Source organism: Bos indicus, chromosome 13 (genome assembly GCF_029378745.1).
Source record: "Bos indicus isolate NIAB-ARS_2022 breed Sahiwal x Tharparkar chromosome 13, NIAB-ARS_B.indTharparkar_mat_pri_1.0, whole genome shotgun sequence".
Taxonomy (NCBI): domain Eukaryota; kingdom Metazoa; phylum Chordata; class Mammalia; order Artiodactyla; family Bovidae; genus Bos; species Bos indicus.
In genome coordinates, this window is record NC_091772.1 from 52301999 (window position 1) to 52323221 (window position 21223).

General features: G+C 38.6%; 1 protein-coding gene across 5 annotated transcripts in view; it reads right to left on the reverse strand.

Annotated features, from left to right (window-relative positions):
• Positions 1-21223, reverse strand: part of PTPRA (protein tyrosine phosphatase receptor type A) — a 170901-nt gene that overhangs the window by 127878 nt on the left and 21800 nt on the right. For 2 of the 5 annotated variants that reach the window (XM_070801204.1, XM_070801203.1), the window contains exon 2: positions 6220-6317. The exons of the other annotated variants lie outside the window; for them this stretch is intronic. The gene's annotated coding sequence lies outside the window, so the exon portion shown is untranslated. The remainder of the gene's footprint in view (positions 1-6219; positions 6318-21223) is intronic. 5 annotated transcript variants of the gene reach the window in all.

The window sequence follows — 21223 nt, forward strand, 5'->3', positions numbered from 1 at the left end:
CTTCTTATTCAACTGTGGCAGAAGGGGGCATGAGAGAATGGTTACATCCTAGGTCTTAGGGGAGAGTCACTGGGATAGGCGCTAAGTGAGAGTCCTTGGCTTTGTACAGGGAAGAATTTAACAGTAAGTCAGAAGCAGAGTGAAAACAGATTTATTCAGGGAGAATCACACCCCACAGATAGAATATGGGCTTGTTATCAGAAGGCTACAAGGTCCTAGGAGATACACATTCCATAGACAGAAAGTGAAGGTGAGATAAGAGTGGTTAGTTTTTATGGGCTAGGTAACACCAACTATTGGGGGGGGAGGAGTAGGGATTTCCAGGAATTGGGCCACTGCCGACTTTTTGGCCTTTTATGGCCAGCCTTCGATCTGTCCTGGTACTGGTTGGGTGTGTTATTTAGCATAATACATTATAATGAGCATATAATGAGGTTCAAGGTCTACTGTAAGTCATCTTACACCATCTTGGGCTTAGTTGGTTCTAACTAGTTTTTGTCATATCCTCAATGGCTGTGTCATTCTTTAACAGTTGGGCCCTGCCCGCTTCCCTCCTATCTCACAAGGGCCATTCTCAGCTGCTAGAGGTCATCTGCAATTCTTATCATATGGACTCTTTCATCTTCAAAGTCAGCAATGGAAAAATCTCCCTCTAATTCAATTCTTCTCATGTTTTAACTTACCCGACTCTTTCTTGCTCTGACTCTGGACCCAAATTTTAAGATAGGCCTTTCTGCATAATCTCCCTTTTTACTGACTCAAAGTCGCTTTATTAGTAACTTGATCACATCTTTAATATCTCTTTTGTAACATAGTGTAACATTAAGCACTGAAATAAAATTTCAGCAAATTCACAGGTACAGTACACATTCAAGAGAAGAAATTCTACACAAGTGTGGGTCATCAGGGGTCTTTTTAGGGTTCTGTCAACCAAAGATAGATGAAGACTTCTTAGATTGGACACAAAAAGCATGAATCATTAAAAAAAAAAAAGTAATTAATCTGTGGCTTCCCTGGTGGTTCAGTGGTTAAGAATTCACCTTGCAATACAAGGACACTGGTTCAATCCCCAATCTAGGAAGATCCTACACGCTTCGCGGCAATTGAGCCCATGTGCCACAACTAATGAGCTTGTACTCTGGAGGCCACAAGCAGCAACTACTGAAGCCATGCACCACAACTACTAAAGCCCGCATGCCTAGAGCCTAAGCCCTGCAACAATGGAAGTCATCACAATGAGAAGCCCTTGCACGGCAACTAGAGTCACCCTAGCTCGCAGCAACTAGAGAAAGCCCACGGGTAGCAACAAAGACCCAGCACAGCCAAAATAAATAAATAGATATTTTTTCAAGTGATAATTTGAACTTCATCAAAATTACAACTTTCTGCTCTTTGAGAAACACCATTCAGTTCAGTTCAGTCACTCAGCTGTGTCCAACTCTTTGTGATCCCATGAACCGCAGCATGCCAGGCCTCCCTGTCCATCACCAACTCCAGAGTCCACCCAAATCCACGTCCATTGAGTCAGTGATGCCATCCAACCATCTCATCCTCTGTCATCCCCTTTTCCTCCTGCCCTCAATCTTTCCTAGTATCAGGGTTTTTCAAATGAGTCAGCTCTTCACATCAGGTGGCCAAAGTATTGGAGTTTCAGCTTCAGCATCAGACCTTCCAATGAACACCCAGGACTGACCTCCTTTAGGATGGACTGGTTGGATCTCCTTGCAGTCCAAGGGACTCGCAAGAGTGTTCTCCAACACCACAGTTCAAAAGCATCAATTCTTCGGCGTTCAGCTTTCTTTATAGTCCACCTCTCAAATCCATACATAACTACTGGAAAAATCATAGCCTTGACTAGACGGACCTTTGCTGGCAAAGTAATGTCTCTGCTTTTTAATATGCTGTCTAGGTTGGTCATAACTCTCCTTCCAAGGAGTAAGCGTCTTTTAATTTCATGGCTGCAGTCACCATCTGCAGTGATTCTGGAGCCCCAAAAAATAAAGTCTGACACTGTTTCCCCATCTATTTGCCATGAAGTCATGGGACCATATGCCATGATCTTCATTTTCTGAATATTGAGCTTTAAGCCAACTTTTTCACTCTCCTCTTTCACTTTTAAGAGGCTTTTTAGTTCCTCTTCACTTTCTGCCATAAGGGTGGTATCATCTGCATATCTGATGTTTCTCCCGGCAATCTTGATTCCAGCTTGTGCTTCTTCCAGCCCAGCGTTTCTCATGATGTACTCTGCATATAAGTTAAATAAGCAGGGTGACAATATACAGCCTTGACGTACTCCTTTTCCTATTTGGAACCAGTCTGTTGTTCCATGTCCAGTTCTAACTGTTGCTTCCTGACCTGCAGATTTCTCAGGAGGCAGGTCAGGTGATCTGGTATTCTATTCTCATCTCTTCCAGAATTTTCCACAGTTTATTGTGATCCACACAGTCAAAGGCTTTGGCATAGTCAATAAATCAGATATAGATGTTTTTCTGGAACTCTCTTGCTTTTTCCATAACCCGGCGGATGTTGGCAATTTGATCTCTGGTTCCTCCGCCTTTTCTAAAACCAGCTTGAACATCTGGAAGTTCACAGTTCACGTACTGCTGAAACATGGCTTGGAGAATTTTGAGCATTACTTTACTAGCATGTGAGATGAGTGCAACTGTGTGGTAGTTTGAGCATTCTTTAGCATTGCCTTTCTTTGGGATCGGAATGAAAACTGACCTTTTCCAGTCTTGTGGCCATTGCTGAGTTTTCCAAATTTGCTGGCATACTGAGTGCAGCACTTTCACAGCATCATCTTTCAGGATTTGAAATAGCTCAACTGGAATTCCATCACCTCCACTAGCTTTGTTTGTAGTCATGCTTCCTAAGGCCCACTTGACTCCACATTACAGGATGTCTGGCTCTAGGTGAGTGATCACACCATCGTGATTATCTTGGTCGTGAAGATCTTTTTTGTACAGTTCTTCTGTGCATTCTTGCCACCTCTTCTTAATTTCTTCTGCTTCTGTCAGGTCCCTACAATTTCTGTCCTTTACTGAGTCCAACTGTGCAATAAATGTTCCCTTGGTATCTTTAATTTTCTTGAAGACATCTCTAGTCTTTCCCATTCTATTGTTTTCCTCTATTTCTTTGCAGTGATCACTGAGGAAGCTTTCTTATCTCTCCTTGCTATTCTTTGGAACTCTGCATTCAAATGGGTATATCTTTCCTTTTCTGCTTTGCTTTTTGCTTCTTTTCACAGCTATTTGTAAGGCCTCCTCACACAGCCACTTTGCCTTTTTGCATTTTTTTTTTCCCTTGGGGATGGTCGTGCTCCCTGTCTCCTATACAATGTCACGAACCTCAGTCCATAGTTCATCAGGCACTTTGTCTATCAGATCTAGTCCCTTAAATCTATTTCTCACTTCCACTGTATAATCATAAGGGATTTGATTTAGGTCATACCTGAATGGTCTGGTGGTTTTCCCTACTTTCTTCAATTTAAGTCTGAATTTGGCAATAAGGAGTTCATGATCTGAACCACAGTCAGCTCCCGGTCTTGTTTTTGCTGACTATACAGAGCTTCTCCATCTTTGGCGCAAAGAATATAATCAATTTGATTTCAGTGTTGACCATCTGGTGATGTCCATGTGTAGAGTCTTCTCTTGTGTTATTGGAAGAGGGTGTTTGCTATGACCAGTGTGTTCTCTTGGCAAAACTCTATTAGCCTTTGCCCTTTACTCCAAGGCCAAATTTGCCTGTTACTCCAGGTGTTTCTTCACTTCCTACTTTTGGATTCCAGTCCTCTATAAGGAAAAGGACATCTTTTTTGGATGTTAATTCTAGAAGGTCTTGTAGGTCTTCAGAGAACAGTTCAACTTCAGCTTCTTCAGCATTACTGGTCAGGGCATAGACTTGGATTACCGTGATAGTGAATGGTTTTCCTTGGAAACGAACAGAGGTCATTCTGTCGTTTTTGAGACTGCATCCAAGTACTGCATTTCGGACTCTTTTGTTGACTGTGATGGCTATTCGATTTCTTCTAAGGGATTCTTGCCCACAGTAGTAGATATAATGGTTATCTGTGTTAAATGCACCCATTCCAGTCCATTTTAGTTCGCTGATTCCTAAAATGTTGACGTTCACTCTTGCCATCTCCTGTTTGATCAACTGCAATTTGCCTTGATTCATGGACCTAACATTCCAGGTTCCTATGCAATATTGCTCTTTACAGCATCAGATCTTGCTTCCATCACCAGTCACATTCACAACTGGGTGTTGTTTTTGCTATGGCTCTGTCTCTTCATTATTTCTGGAGTTATTTCTCCACTGATCTCCAGTAGCACCTACTGACCTGGGGAGTTCAACTTTCAGTGTCCTATCTTTTTGTCTTTTCATATTGTTCATGGGGTTCTCAAGGCAGGAATACTGAAGTGGTTTGCCATTCCTTTCTCCAGTGGACCACATTTTGTCAGAACTCTCCACCATGACCCGTTCGTCTTGGGTGGCCCTACACGGCATGGCTCATAGTTTCACTGAGTTAGACAAGGCTATGGTCCATGCGATACCTTAATATTAACTGATGTTAAATATGCTTTCACTTGTAAACCTTGTTAATACTTTCTGAGGGACAGAAGGGGATATAAGGAAAGTTTCAGTTGCCACAATTTGTCCTTAACTTTAACTTGTTAGACAAATATTTCTGGAGTTCCTACTGTGTGTCAGATACAGGTATAAATATTCTTTTACTATAGGGCCTTAATCATGGATGTTTCACAGGCACCTATCACAAGCAACTTCTGTTTTAATAGTGTGGTAAATGAGACTCAAGTGATGAACAAATAAACAAGTAGTAGACGGACAAGGTAATTTCAGAGCACGATAATCACTACGGAGAAAACAGAAAAGAATTATTATCACATACTATGCAGTTGTTTACAAATGCGGAGATTTCTTATCAGCAGAGTCAAGTGACACCATCAGCATGGCTTGGTGGTAAAGAAGGTATCTCTGTAGGCAGATTTGTTGGGCTCACAACCCTGCCTCCCTCACTCCCTATGTGGCTCTGAACAAATTATTTAACCTTCCCCGGCTCCTCTTTCCCATGCTCTTAACAGTATCTATCCTGCATGAGGTGAATCAAAGATTACAGAGTTGGTATGTGAAGTGTTTGGTGCTATGCCTGGCAACCCAGGAAGCGGTTGGTAACTGTTAGTAAACATTATCATTGGTCATGTTAAGAAAACTTAGAGACCAGAAAAACAAGCAGCAATTCAAAAATTATAAGAAAATTTTTGTTTACTTGCTTGCTGGTTTTTAAACATTGAAAAATGTAGTAGTATTTGCTTCCTGTAAAAGTCTCAAGCAATATTCAAGTTGTATTAAGTGAAAAGTGAAAGCCTGCCATGTTTTCATTTGCCTTCCAATACTGGTTCAGTATTGGATCAATAGTTCACACAGTTACTGACATTTGTATTTATTTGGTAAACCACCTTTGCCCATTTTTCTAATAGAGTATTGGTCTGTTTCTTTTCTGTAGCTACTCCTTCATACTAGGATGATATTATTAACCCTTTCCTGACACACTGTTGCAAAAATTTGCAGTTCATCATCTAGTTTTGCTTATATTATCTTTTCAAGTAGTCACATTTTATGCAACCTTTTCCTTCTTGATTTTGGCCATGTGTAATGCTTTACCTTAAATAAAGATGAGTGAACTATCTGATAAGATCTGCAAGTTAATAAACATTTTTACATTTTTTAATGTTTAAAAAAATAAGAGTACTATTTCATGATATGAAAACTATATGAAATTCAAACTCCAGTGTCCACAAATAATATCAAATGCAGTTGTACTCATTCATTTACATGTTGGCTATGTATGGCTAGCTTCATCATTACAACAGCAGAATCAAGTAGTTCCTTGTATATGTGGTGCTCAGAGCTTCACACTGCTGTTCAGTGTACCACAAATCACAGTGACCAAGTTACAAGTCAACAGCATTTTGAGTGTCACACACCCATATTGGCATACTGTGATAGTTTTTTTTTTTCTTTTTTTAATTACCAGTACATAGCTGTCAAGTTAAAACGAGAAAAGAGAAAAGTTGACTCTTTTCAACGTGCAGTGGACAGTGTGGATTATTTTGCTATCAAGTCAGATAAGAAAACATTGTTTATTATGCAATGACACTACAGCTTGTGGTAGAAGAAGTCAATATATATAAACATTACCAGACTAAGTAGTCATCTCAATATTCCCAATTAACAGGAAAGCAACGGTCAAAAAAAGTAGAAAATCTGAAGTAGAATATCTCATCACAGCAGAATTTCTGGAAGAAAGAAAGGGAAGGAGTATATAAAAAAAAAAATTACGCTGCAACAAAAGTAAATTTCCAAGAAGCTCATTAATTAGCCAAGCAAGGAAAGTAATTTTCTAATTTTGAGTGAGTAAAAAGCACCTAGGAGTTCCCTGGTGGTCTGGTGGTTAGGATTCTGTGCTTCCACTGCTGGGGTCCTGGTTTGATTCCTGGTCGGGAAACTAAGGTTCTGCAAGCCAACTGGCATGACCAAAAATAAAAGCAAAATAAAATAATAATGCTTGACTGCCGGAGCTCAAGAAATGTATTCAGAGAAACTAAGCTTGAGATTATTATTAGCCTTTCAGCAAAACCAGCTGCTCCAAAGGTTGAAGACAATGGGAATAAAATTTGTCATCTTTTTTTAAGGCAAATGATTTCAAGTAAATTATCCTGTCCGTTGATGAATTAGATGTTACTAATACAGCTCAGTTGCTGTTGTTTACTCAAGGAATTAATGCCAAGTTTAAAGTATTTGAAGAATTAGCTTCTGTTAATAGTCTGTGTGGTGAGAAACTAAGAAAATACTAATTTGGAACAAGCTGAAATAGAAAGATGAGTTATAACTGATGATGTTTGTAAAAATATATATGGAGTAGAAAAAGGCTTAGTTGCATAACTTAGAAAGCTTGTGAAGATATAAGGTGGTTGTTTATTATTTTTCATCAGCAGGTACTCTGGAAAATATCTAAATTTATCATGTTACTCGGAGAAGGCAATGGCACCCCACTCCAGTACTCTTGCCTGGAAAATCCCATGGATGGAGGAGCCTGGTGGGCTGCAGTCCACGGGGTCGCTAAGAGTCGGACACGACTGAGCAACTTCACTTTCACTTTTCACTTGCATGCATTAGAGAAGGAAATGGCAACCCACTCCAGTGTTCTTGCCTGGAGAATCCCAGGGACGGGGGAGCCTGGTGGGCTGCCGTCTATGGGGTCGTGCAGAGTCGGACACGACTGAAGTGACTTTGCAGCAGCAGCAGCATGTTACTGAAGGAACCAATAGTGTCAATGGTGAACCTAATTCGCTATCATGGGCTAAATCACAGTCAGCAACAGAAGCAGCATAACCTGTCTTGCCTGCTCATGTAGTTATGGCTTAGCAACTGTAAAGTTTTACTGTGATAAAATTTTTTTAAAGCTCGGGGCTGAGATTCCAGTTTCAGAACACTAAGACCTTTTCAGTCACTATTATCACTGATGGCTTTGAAACTTAGCTTCTGTTGCAGGTTTTTTAATATTTAATAAAATCAACCTAACATTATAGGGCAGAACTGGACTTACATATGAAATCTAAACTGTAGTTAATTCATTTAGACAAAAACTATTATTCAAATCGTAAGTAATGTCAAGCTGTTTTATATACTTCCAGTGCTGTCAAAAAGTTAAAACAAAAAGTGAGATCTCAATTCTCAATAAATTTGCAGTGAATACATATTTTAGATTAAATTATAATTTTGGAAGCATTTTTAAGACTTTAAGGCAAGTGCAAAGAATATTTCCATGTCTCAAAATCTATTTAACAGTGCAATTATGGCACTCACATCTAACCTTCAATTGGAAGTAATTAATCTACAATGCAATGATACACTAAAAGGCAAATACTAAGAGAAAACTACAATATAATTCTACAAATGTTTCCCAATGGATTAATATGCTCAATTAAAACCATACGCTTGTGGGCTGATTTCAATTGGCTATATATCTGTGTGAAGATATTTCCAAAGATGAAATTTGTAAAATCTCATTATAGATCAGCAATAAGAGATGAACATTTGCAATCAATTCTGATGACAGGAAACACTAACTCTGAACCCCAATTAAGAAAATGTATCACCATTTTTCTCATTAGCGTACATATATTACAAAAAGTGTACTCAGTAGTAACAGTAATTATCATTACTATTACTATATTTGAATTTCATCAGTAATAAATTTGTGGAAATGTATTTTCTCTCTGGTTATAAAGTACCCACATAAGAGCCTCAATTTTGCTTTTTGGACTGCAAAATCTAGAATGTTTACTCTCTGGCTCTTCATAGAAATTGTCTGATGACCACAGAAATTGTCTAATGTCTATGAAGACAACAGTCCTCACAGACATCAAGGCAGAAAGGTTTTCTTTAGCCTAAGCATATAAAAGCACTACGTCTATTTCTTCCAGGGACAGGTAAAAACTTTTATCCAACACAAACAGGACCCAGGCCTGGTTGGTTACATGAAAAAACACAGTAAACCAGGTCATCAAAATAAATATATATATATATGTAACTTAAATATTTTTTACTTAAACCCATTTACTTTCATACACAGCATTTTCTTTAAGTACAGATATGCTAATTAATGCTTCACATCTTCTTTCCTGCATAGATCATCATGTCCCTAATACATATCTATGATTTTAATTTCAATAACTTAGACATCTGTGAAACAATTGAGCACAGAAGGATTAGTAAGACTTTTATGGTTCTTTCCCTTAATCTTTTAAAGGATTAAGTGCCCAAAACTAGTAAGAAAGTGGGGGACTAGTAAGAAAAAGGGAGGAAGGGACTCGTATGTATCCAATTCTTTCAGGATCTTCAACTTAACTTTCTTAAAAACAACTCTTTTTATATATTTCATTGGTTTATATAATATTTAATTAGGTTACAATAAATATAACTGGCAGGTTTAGAACACACTGATCCCTGAAAGTATAAATTCAACTACTGATTGCAGAAGGCAAGGTATACTAGAGAGTAGTCTATCAGCCATGAGTGTTTGGATTATTTTAAGAACCACTCAGTATATTCTAAAGAATGAAAAGTGTAACTGGGAATTCCTTGGTGGTCCACTATAGGGGGCACAAGTCCTAAAGTGGTTGAGGAACTAAGATTCTGCATGCTGCGTGGCACAGTCAAGAAAAAAAAAAAAAAAGTCTAGTTAATTCAGTATTATGCATACTGATTTAGCATATTAAAAAACAGAGACATTACTTTGCCAACAAAGGTCCATCTAGTCAAGCCTATGGTTTTTCCAGTAGTCACGTATGGATGCGAGAGTTGGGACTATAAAGAAAGCCGAGCGCAGAAGAATTGATGCTTTTGAACTGTGGTGTTGGAGGACTCTTGAGAGTCCTTTGGACTGCAAAGAGATCCAACCAGTCCATCCAAAAGGAGATCAGTCCTGGGTGTTCATTGGAAGGTCTGATGTTGAAGCTGAAACTCCAATACCTTGGCCACCTGATGCGAAGAGCTGACTCATTTGAAAAGACCCTGATACTGGGAAAGACTGAGGGCAGGAGAAGGGGATGACAGAGGATGAGATGGTTGGATGGCATCACCAACTCAATGGATATGAGTTTGAGTAGGCTCCAGGAGTCAGTGTTGGACAGGGAGGCCTGGCGTGCTGCAGCTCATGGGGTCGCAAAGAGTTGGATACAACTGAGCAACTGAACTGAACTGATGCATACTCTATAATTTCATGATTATTCGAGCATAGTCTAAATTAGCAATCTTTATATATTTTCCTCCAAAACAGCCTACTATTGCAGGACCACTCACTGAATACTCCATCCTTCTCATCCAGATTTTTTAAAATTTTTATTTATTTATTATTTATTATTGTGGCTGCACTGGATCTTCACTGTAGTGTACGGGCTCTGTGATGCAGCATGCAGGCTTTTCTCCAACTGCAGTGCACGGGATTCTGTTGTTGCAGAGCATAGGCCCAGCAGTTACAGCGTGTGGGCTCCCAATTTGTGGCATCTCGTTGATTTTTAAATGTTATTTTTATCACATTCTAAATTCCCAACATACCCAGGTCTGTTTCTGAACTTACTGTTCTGCTCTAAACACTTGTTTTGTCTATTTTAACACAAATGCCATGCTCCCTAAATACCTTTAACCTTCTGATATGTTACTATCTGGAGGGTCAAATGTCATATACCCTCCCCATTTCTACGGTCTTCCAACTACTGTTCTTTTTCAAAGTTTTTTCAACTACTGAATTCATCCTTCCAAATGAACCATGCATGCGATTTTTTAAGCTCTAGAAAAGGCTCACCCCACTGCTTATTGAATGTTATTTATCTCTTAAAAAATCCTTTATATTCTTTTAAAAAGTTTTCATTTTTTCACATTAATTTTACATATTTTTTATTAAGTTAATTTGTACTCTCCCGTATCACATAATTTTTTTAATTTAAAATTCTACTAGTGTAGCACCCCACTCCAGTATTCTTGCCTGGATAACCCCATGGATGGAGGAGCCTGGTGGGCTTTAGTCCATGGGGTCGCTAAGAGTCGGACACGACTGAGCGACTTCACTTTGACTTTTCACTTTCATGCATTGGAGAAGGAAATGGCAACCGCTCCAGTGTTCTTGCCTGGAGAATCCCAGGGACGGGGGAGTCTGGTGGGCTGCCATCTCTGGGGTCGCACAGAGTTGGACACGACTGAAGCGACTTAGCAGCAGCAGCAGCAGCATTTAACACAATTTTTAAAAATAATTTTATTTTTGACTGTGCTAGGTCTTCATTGCTGTGCAGGCTTTTCTCTAGTTGTGACGAGCAGAGGCTACTCTAGTTACAGTGTGCAGGCTTCTCCTTGTAGTGGCCTCTAGAGCAGAGCATGGGCTCTAGAGTGGGCTTCAGTAGCTGCAGCATGCAGGCTCAGTAGCTACGGCTCCCAAGCTCTAGAGTACAGGCTGAGTAGTCATACTGCAAGGGCTTAGATGCTCCTCAGCATGTGGGATCCTCCTGGGTCAGGGCTGGAACTTTGTCTCCTATACTGGCAGGCAGATTCTTTACCACTAAACCACCAGGGAAGCTCTTTAACACAGTTTATAAAGAATTAAGTTTTATAAGAATAGGTCATTCTCACTTCTTCACCCTTCTCCATTCACACCCCTCCAAACAGAATGTTGTCTCATTCACCTTTGAAATCTTAGCACCTACCTAGTATGTAGCAATCAATCAAACAATTACTGTTTCCCAGACTGACAAATATCTTACTAAATGTTTAAAAGGAAGAAAAAAGCAGATGATTTACTCTGCTAAATCATAGGGATAGGGAGGAGATTCCTATATCCTCTATCACCTAGTTAACTTAAAAAGCAGTACATATGTCAAAAGGCATCATCCTTCCTTTTGGGGTCTTTCATAAATGAACTCAGTACAAATCATCTTTGAATTTAGTTATTTTTCAGCTTTTTTTTTTTTTTTTGTAAGGCATTTTTCTTTATTATTTTTCGGTTTATCTTAGTAATGCCAGAAAAATAACAGCCATTATTTTCACTTTATTTATTTATTTTTTTAATTTTTAATTTAATAATTTTAAAACCACCTGACAAAGATCCCACAAAAAAAGAAAACTACAGGCCAATATCACTGATGAACATAGATGCAAAAATCCTAAATAAAATTCTAGCAATCAGAATCCAACAACACATTAAAAAGATCATACACCATGACCAAGTGGGCTTTATCCCAGGGATGCAAGGATTCTTCAATATCCGCAAATCAATCAATGTAATACACCACATTAACAAATTTTTCAGCTTTTACAACCTCATCAATAATTCTATTCTTTATGTATAAATTGAATGGCCAATATTAGTTTCATACTTCTGATAAGTTAGGTATGCTACATAATTTAGCTCATTTACTCCCCACCACAACCCTGCTACTGCTGCTGCTAAGTCACTTCAGTCGTGAAGTGGATATTATGATGTCCCATTTTGCAGAGGGGAAACTGAGACAGAGAGATTAATCAATTTAGCAGATGGCTTCATAATCCACAAAATATTTTAAAGAATACATTATTTCATATTTTTATTTCATGAGTAAATAGCATTTAGTGGGTAAGTTGAAAATCTTGTGTGTGCTCTGTTGTGTCCGACTTTGTGACCCTTTGGACGAGCTGCCAGGCTCCTCTGTCCATGGGATTTTTCAGGCAAGAATACTGGAATGAGTTGCTATTTTCTTCTCCAGGGTATCTTCCTGACCCAGGGATCAAACCTGCATCTCGGATCCACCAAGGAAAGCCCTAAGTTGAAAACCTCCATTGCACTAAAAAAAAAAATGTTCAGCATATCTACAACTCTTCACATTTTAAATTCATAAAGCTAAAAGCAAAAAATAAAATCCTCAAATTATACTTAGGAATGTTTTAAACTATTCTTTAAAAGGACTAACCACAGCTTCCCTGGTGGCTTAGTGGTAAAAAATCCACCTGCCAATGCAGGAGACAGGGGTTTGATCCTGTCTGTATGTGGTCCAGGAAGATCCCACATACTGCAGAGTCCATGGGCCACAACTATTGAATCTGTGCTTTACAGTCGGAGAGTTGCAACTACTGAGCCCACCTGCCACAACTACTGAAGCCCACTCTAGAGCCCATGCTCTGCAAGAGAAGCCATGGCAATGAGAAGTCCAGGCACCACAACTAGAGAGTAGCCCCTGCTCGCTGTAACGAGAGAAAAGCCAGAGTAGCAAAAATACATAGCACAGACAAAAATAAACAAATAAAAATTATTTTTAAAAGGACTAAATATTAATAATTCTATACTTTATAGTTCTGCTTAAATTAGGCATACAAATCTCTCATTATCACTGTAGTTTTGTTTAGCAACTTGTTAATACTTAAAGTGAAAGTCGCTCAGTTGTGTTCGACTGCCTGCAACCTCATGGACTATATGGTCCATAGAATTCTCCAGGCCAGAATACTGGAGTGGGTAGCCTTTCCTTTCTCCAGGGGATCCTCCCAAACCGACCTGGGATCGAACCCAGGTCTCCAGAATTGCAGGCAGATTCTTTACCAGCTGAGCCACAAGGGAAGCCCAACAATACTGGAGTGGGTAGTTAGTACTTAACTGAATTGCATCTATTTGACAACATTCCCAACCCCCCTCTGGGATGACCTGGAATCATTTGGCCCCAATCTTCCCAAAATGAATTATTAAAGAATCTCATGCTTTTAAAAGAAAGGATCAGACCAATGGTGGCAGCTGCCAAGAATGAGTTTACTGCTTGGTTTCCACGACTACATCAATCTGAGACCAGTGTAAGAGAGAAGATGTATCCTTGGAAACCAACTCTTTGCTTCCCTCAATTAAGAAAAGGAGTGGAAAAAAAGAGCGAAAAGGCTTCAGAATAATTTAACTTGTGTTTAATGTGTTCACTGCGCATGATAATCAATGGCAAAAGTTCTGTCCCAATCAAATCTGTGAGAAAATTATATGATGTTAGTGGAAAACTCCAAACTGATTTTACAGAGGTTATCTTATGACCCATGAACAATTATTTTGGTTTCAGTCTTTAAAAAAAGATCACAATAGAAGCTCCACTAGTAAGAACTTCATAAATGATATCTAACTGGGAACAATATTTGGTAACCCTCAAGTGCACAACTGCATACTATCACCTGAACTCTCCACACACATCCATATACTCTAGAAGAGTCCTTTGTTTTAGGTGTCACAAATTGTGAAATTTCAAAATGGAAGTTTTTTTTTCCAAATTCAGGAAAAGACTGAATATATTTATGAAAATAACTATGCTTCGTAACATATGCTGCAAGTCCATTCATCTCAACTTCACTTCCTATGAAGTGCAAATGAGCTTCAGTGAAATATATTAAGTACAGCCTCACAGGTTTTCTTAAAACCAGGACCCTATTTCCCTGGAGCTATAAATATACTTCCTGTCATCAACAGCAATGGCTGGAGCAACCCCTCTGTTCAAAAGAACTAAAAATACATTTTTGTACATATCCTCTCTTTTCTACCCACCCACCATTCCAAGAGGAACTGACAGAGGGAAATGCAGAGCTGTGTAAAGTTCAGCTGAGAGCAATGCAGAGACTGCAATTTTCCTTTAAAAAAAAAAACAAAAACATGCTACCTTCAACTGAATATTGTTCAGGGGAGATAGTAATCACAGCTATTACAGAGTCAAAGTAAATTTTAATTCTTTTGGAGAAGTTATTTCTGATCACAAGTTATATTTAGTTACATTAACTGTTATTTGGGGACTGGTGTCATCTAAACCATGGTAACATAAATTCATGCATATGGACTATGATAAAGGCACTTATCCATATTTTCCCCTCACTCCTCTGCCTCCTGACTGACTTTAGTGCTTTTCCCATGTAACCCTGCATAACAGCTTGGTGCCTGCTCCCTCTGGGGAACTATGAGCAATGAACTTCCTTCAATGGCACTGACCTCTTCATGCCATCACTCAGTCATACTTATAAATTAAATCCTAGGTACATTTAAAAACACTATCCTATCTCTAACCTCTAACAGAGCCTAGGAGCAATGACATCTCAGAAGCAAAGAACACATCTGGTATTCAGATCTTATTTCCTAAATACATCCCCTAATAAAAGGAACCAGAGCTCCCTGATAGACATTGTTGATTTCGGACTGGGGCAGTGAAAGTACAAGATGAGCATGGAAAATCTTACTGTGTAAAAAGAAAAGTAAGTGATCAAAGAAGGATGGGGACATGAAAAAAGACCACAGGAGCCAGCCTGAAAGGGTGTCTATGGCCAAATCTAGCACAATATGAGCATCAAATAAATGGTAAATGAATAACATAGGAATCCAGGAGTTCATGTTGATACGTTTAAATGATTTTTAAAATAAATTTCTTTTCTGGCTGTACCGAAGTGTTACTAGCTTGGACTTTTCTCTTGTGGAGAGTAGGGGCTAATCTCTAGTTGCAGTGTGAGAGCTTCTCATTGTGGAGGCTTCTCTGCTTCAGCAGTTGCAGCATGCAGGCTCTAGAGCGCAGGCTCAAGAGTTGTGGTGCATGAACCTAACTGCTCTGCAGCACGTGGGATCTTCCCAGATCAGAGATGGAATCCATGATCTCTGGCACTGGCAGGCAGATTCTTTACCACTGAGCCACCAGGGAAGCTCCTAAATGATTTTAAAAGAGAAAAAAGAAACTTCCCTGGTGGTCCAGTGGTCAAGACTCCATTGCAGGGGGCATGGGTTCCATCCCTGGTCAGGGAACTAAGATCTCCCATGCCAGGCAGCAGGGTAAATACATAAATAAAAAGGGGTAGAGAAAGCTTTTTCTTACAGTGAAATGCCAAATGAACTCAAAAGGAGTGATGAAATTTTATAAATTTTATCATTTGGTAACACTATATTAATAACTGACTTAGGCACAGATCATCAATGAATGGGTGCTAAAACACAGTAGGTAAAAAGTGGATGAGAAATGAACTATTCATACAGCCTCAAAGTTATCATTTCACAAAAATGGATATTATTTACTTACTAGAAAAGGTAAAATATTTTTGAACTAACTGTAACTGAAGAGACATGATAACTAAATGCAAGACATGTTCCTAGATGGTTTCTGAACTGGAAATAAAAGGAGGAAAGGAAGAGGTTTTCCTGGTTTTCTTTCTAGAAGGGTTGCTGTTGCTGTTTATTCTCTAAGTCGTGTCCAATTCTCTGCAACCCAGAGAACGCAGACTGTAGCTTGCCAGCTCCTCTGTCCATGGGATCACCTAGGCAAGAATACTGGAGTGGGATGCCATTTCCTCCTGCAGGGGATCTTCAAAACCCAGGGATCAAACCCAGGTCTTTTGCTTGGCAGGTGGATTCTTTACCACCTGAGAAGCCCTTTTGGAGCGGAGAGTTGGGTTTTTGGTTAATCTTTTAGCTTTTTTTTTTGTTTTTGCTGTAAAAAACATAATTGGAAAATCAGTGAAATTTGAGAGGTATCTGTGAATTAAACAGTACTGTATCAATATTTATTTCCTGATTTTAACGAGTGTGCTATGATTAAACAGAAGAGTATCCTTGTTTTTAGGATATATATACAGATTTAAAAGTTACAGAGCCTTTTGTCTGCAACTTATTTCTTAAATGATTCAGAAAACTTGTATAGCTAGAAGGATATAGTGACAAAGATAAGGCAATTATAGTACAATGTTAATAATTTAACATTAATAATGTGGAGAACACACTCAGCCAAACAGCAAACAAATATTAAAGGACTAAAATCATACAGGTCAATCCTTTAACCACAATGCAGTTAAATCTATTAATCCATATTAAAAAACCTCACAGTTGAAAATTAAAAGACACACTTATAAATAACCCATGAATCAAAGAAGAAAACCACAATGGAAATTAGAAAATGGCCTTAACTGTTATTGAAAAAATTCCAACCAAAATACTAGTAATCTGATGCCATCAATGTGTAAGATAAAAAGATACTACTGTAGACACCATGATCAAATTGTGTTTCATTTAAAAACTCCCTTTTTAATTAATGAAAGGTAGGTGCCAAGGGCTAGAGGGAGGGAGAACTGGAACATACTGGTAAAAGAATACAGAGTTCTAGTTGGGAATGATGAAAAAGTCCTAGAAATGGATGGTGGTGGTGCTATCACAACAATCAATATGAATGTACACCAAACTGTAATAAAAATGGTATATTTTGTTATGTATATTTATAATAAAAATTACATGAGTCTAAAACAAAAAAATAAAACAATATTTTCTCATGAAGAGTTGATTAATGTAATTCATTATATTGACAATTTAAAGAAATATCATATGAACATTAAGAGATGCAGAAAAAGCATGATATACAATTCAACATCCACTTTACAACAAGGAAAAAAAGGGAAGTTCCTTAATCTGACAAACAGTGTCCACAGCCAAACTGCCCTAAAAGCACAGGGCAAGATTCAAAAAACTAATGCCAGATCAGATAACGTGGCATACCATATAAAATTCTGCATTCCTCTTTTAAAATTCTTTTAGAATTATTTGAAATGTAAAAGACAGAAAATGCAGTCATCTCTTCTGTGCTGATAAATACTGTTTTGATGTCAAGAACAATTACCTTAACAGAAAAGTGATTCTTTTAAGCAACTAACCAAAAAATTGGATCCAGATCAACTTTAAAATCAAAACCATTTAGAGCATCCAACAATTTTTTAATATTTAATTTTAATAAAATCCAACAATATTTTAATATTTATTTTTATTTATATTTGGCTGCACTGGGTCTTAGTTTCAGCATGTGGGGTCTACTAATAGTTCCCTGATTAGAAATCAAACCTGGTCCCCCTGCATTGGATCACCTGTGAAGCTCCCAACAGCCAACAATTCTAAAGAACAGAACAATTCTGTTTCTTGTTCAGTCACTCAGTTCTGTCTGACTCCTTGTGACCCCATGAACTGCAGCACACCAGGCTTCCCTGTCCTTCACCATATCCGAGAGCTTGCTCAAACTCATGTCCATTGAGTCGGTGATGCCATACAACCATCTCAACCTCTGTCATCCCCTTCTCTTCCTGCCTTCAATCTTTTTTTTTTAAACACATCAGTTTTAATTGTCAAGATTATTCCAGGGCAAGGGTTCACTTCCAATCACTTCTCTCTGGCTTGCATTCCTCTGTGGCCCAGCCAAGACCATCATTCCAGTTTATTCTTGAATTTGCTCTCTCCTGCCCTCCCCATGAGGCCAGCGAGAGAGGCGCGGCCCTGCTGAATCTGCAGCAGCCAATCAATCACCATCAAGTCCAACAGACTAGCCGATTGTGGCCAGCGCAGAACGCACCATCTTGCTTCGAGCCCGGAGGTGAAGACAGATGTGTGTTCTAAGCGATGCATAGGCCTCTTCACAGCCCAGTGTCAGCGTCCACCGGCCTGCAGCCAGGGTAGATCTGAGGTCATAAGGCCACTCGGATGCAGTGGTGCTTCAGTCTGCAAGGTAGGACCCTTTTTTCAGCTGCTAAAAGTCAACAAGCTGGATCAGGTCAGAGAATTTGGTGTTCCCATTGTCAAGGCTGAAGTATGTCTGCCCATGATCCTTGCAAGGTAAGATCTGGAAATTTTTAATTTTCTGATGACGACACGGTCTGAAGACAAATGCCTTTGGATTACTCTCCTGCCTTCAATCTTTCAGTGAAGCCCAAGAATACTGGAGTGGGTAGCCTATCCCTTCTCCAGGGGATTTTCCCCACCCAGCAATCAAACCCGGGTCTCCTGCATTGCAGGTGGATTCTTAACCAGCTAAGCTACCAGGTAAGCCCAATTCTGTTTCTAGAGAAACCTTGTCCAAAAGAGTCGTCCTTATTAGAGGATTCACGAGAAAATTATGCTACCTGAAATTAGGTAATTACTGATACCTTTCTATAGCTAAAATGAATAGCCAGGTACATCAACTTTGACATTTTTTTCAGACTAAACTCATTCAAGCCATGCTCTCTTCAATTGGGAGGGTTGGAACCTGTGTATCCATTCATTTGTGGATTAGAGCAGTGAACACTTTTCTGATAACCATCTCAGCCTTTCCTATGGTTGTTTCATGTAAATAGATGGAGTCACCATCTATGAAAACTACCATTATCTTCAGACTTCTTTATTTTCAAAGTAAGTTGGATTTGTCATTAATCAGCAACTGTACTCATGATTTCAAAGTCTTTTTCTAATCAACAAAATTCAATTATGAGAAATGACATTTAGAAAACTGCCTCTTATTTGGGCATCTGTGGACTCCGTTGAGAATAAGCAAACCTGTAATAAGGTCATGGCAAAATCACTACTGCAGAGCTTCCCTGGTGGCTCAGTGCTAAGGAATCCACTTCCCAATGCAGGAGACATAGGTTCGATCCCTGATCTGAGAAGATCCTACATGTTGAGGAGCCACAACTGTGGATCCTGTGCTCCAGAGCCCGGGAGCCACAAGTGCTGAGCCCACATGCCACAACTACTGAAGCCCACACACCTTAGAGCCCGTGCCCCATAACAAAAGTAGCCACCAAAATGAGAAGCCCAAGCACTGCAACTATAGAGTAGCCCTTGCCTGTTGTAACCGAGAAAAGACCAAGTAGCAACAAAGACCTAGCATATGCAAAAATAAATAATTTTTTAAAAAGTCACTATGGCAGGAGTTCTCAAATTTGAGATACGGACTACCTTTTAAACGAAGCAAAATTTTTAACAAACCTTCACTGCTAATTAAAAGTTTTATTGATGATTAAATATAAATGTAACACTGTGCTATTACACAGCTATAAAACCAAATTTATAAATATAAAAATATAAAACCAAGATTCAAATTAACAATATTAATAGATAATAATAAATTCAATGCTGAAATTAAGTCACCACTCATAACATAGCTACTGTATGACCTACTACAAGTTTTTGTGTGTTTGTTTAAGCTTGGCAAGCCTAAACACATATGTCATATAACACCAATTCTCCCACCACTTTCCCATTCAAACAACTACAAGCAAGTTGCCCACTGTGCCCAGCACTACTTGGCCTTCCCTTGGTCCCACAAACTACTTACTTACAAATAAAGATGTAGCTTGATCCTAAACATACACAAACATGGGGGCTGAAAGTGTGTGGCAATAATCAGTTACAAAGTCAGCAATCTACATACTTAACGCTCAGATTATTGAAACTTCTAAAACTGTTAGAGTCTACTCAGAGAAACTCCTCTCCAAAATATATCCAAGGCCTTCCATTTGAGAAACTGCACTACAGTATGACTGTAGAGGTACTACTGAAAACATTCACCGTATCACACAATACCCCTTTTAAGAGGAAAATGCCTCAAACCATAGTGCCAGGAAAGGCTGTTTTTCACTGCTGATGATAGTTCATATCTTCTAAGTCAAGTCAATATCTTGGAATCTTTGGCTACTAAAACTTGAGAGCTCAATATATAGTCTTCTTTAAATAAATGCACAGGATCTAATGAACTGCACCATCATTCCCATTATTGGGTAGATAATGAACCACACACTATATTGGATAGTCCTTATTGGGTAGATAACGAACCACACACTATAAAGTCAAAGAATACCAAAGAAAATATGCTAAATAGAATGTATCCTTCCCACCAATAATCCAGTTCCCCACTCCTCAGTAATGATTATTATTGACTAGTTTTTTGTCTTTCTAGAGAGCTCCTAAACACAACCTCTCCAGAAACACATACACAATGGGTATTATACGAACTTCAGTAAATTCCTTCAAATTCTTCTTTGAATGAACAGTATTTCCTTCACTGGTCCAAATATTTTGGAAATTAGAGTGTTTCAGACTAAATAATTTTAGGGAAAGATTTGAAACCATCAAGTCCCTTATCACTTTACAGAGGAAGAAACTGTGACTAGGAAAGACCTGACTGAAGTCACAATGTTAATTAGTACTGCCAGAAATAGGACTGAGGTCTGTTTATTCCAAACTCTTTCTTTATCCAAGGTCCACTCAAATTTCTTTATATTTTCCACAATTATCAGGTGATTTATGAGTCTTAACTGTATGAAATTAGAACAGGAAGTTCCCCTTGTAGGGATTTTTTCTCAGGAGGCTGAACCATTGATTATTTGGAATTAAGTTTAGTCATCATCCGTACACAGATCTGTCTGCACCAAAAAGAGCAACACATATCAATCATGACTAACATTCCTGGTAATTTCCAAGAAACAAAGCTGAAATTAGTATAGCCACACAGCCCTTCAAATCATCAAAAGAGAAGGAAATGTTATAGGCTCCCACATTTTGGTTTTAATCAGTATCTGTTCATGGATAAACATGTCTGTTTACTATATCCTAGCACTTTACTCAATGATAAACACCAATGTATTGAACTCCTAATGGAATCAATAAGATGTTCCTCAATACATAATTCTCTTCAATAAACTAACAGGAAATTAAGACATGAAAGTGAGTAATTAAAATACATTTAGATCAATACTTGTTATTCCAACCCCAAAAGGAGGAAAGAACAATTCCGAGGAGAATTCAGGAGACTTCACTAAGTAGGTAATATTTCAGCTGGGTCTAGAAGACCAAGTAGTAGTATGGCTACTTAAGTTTTTACTTATTTAATGAGTTTAG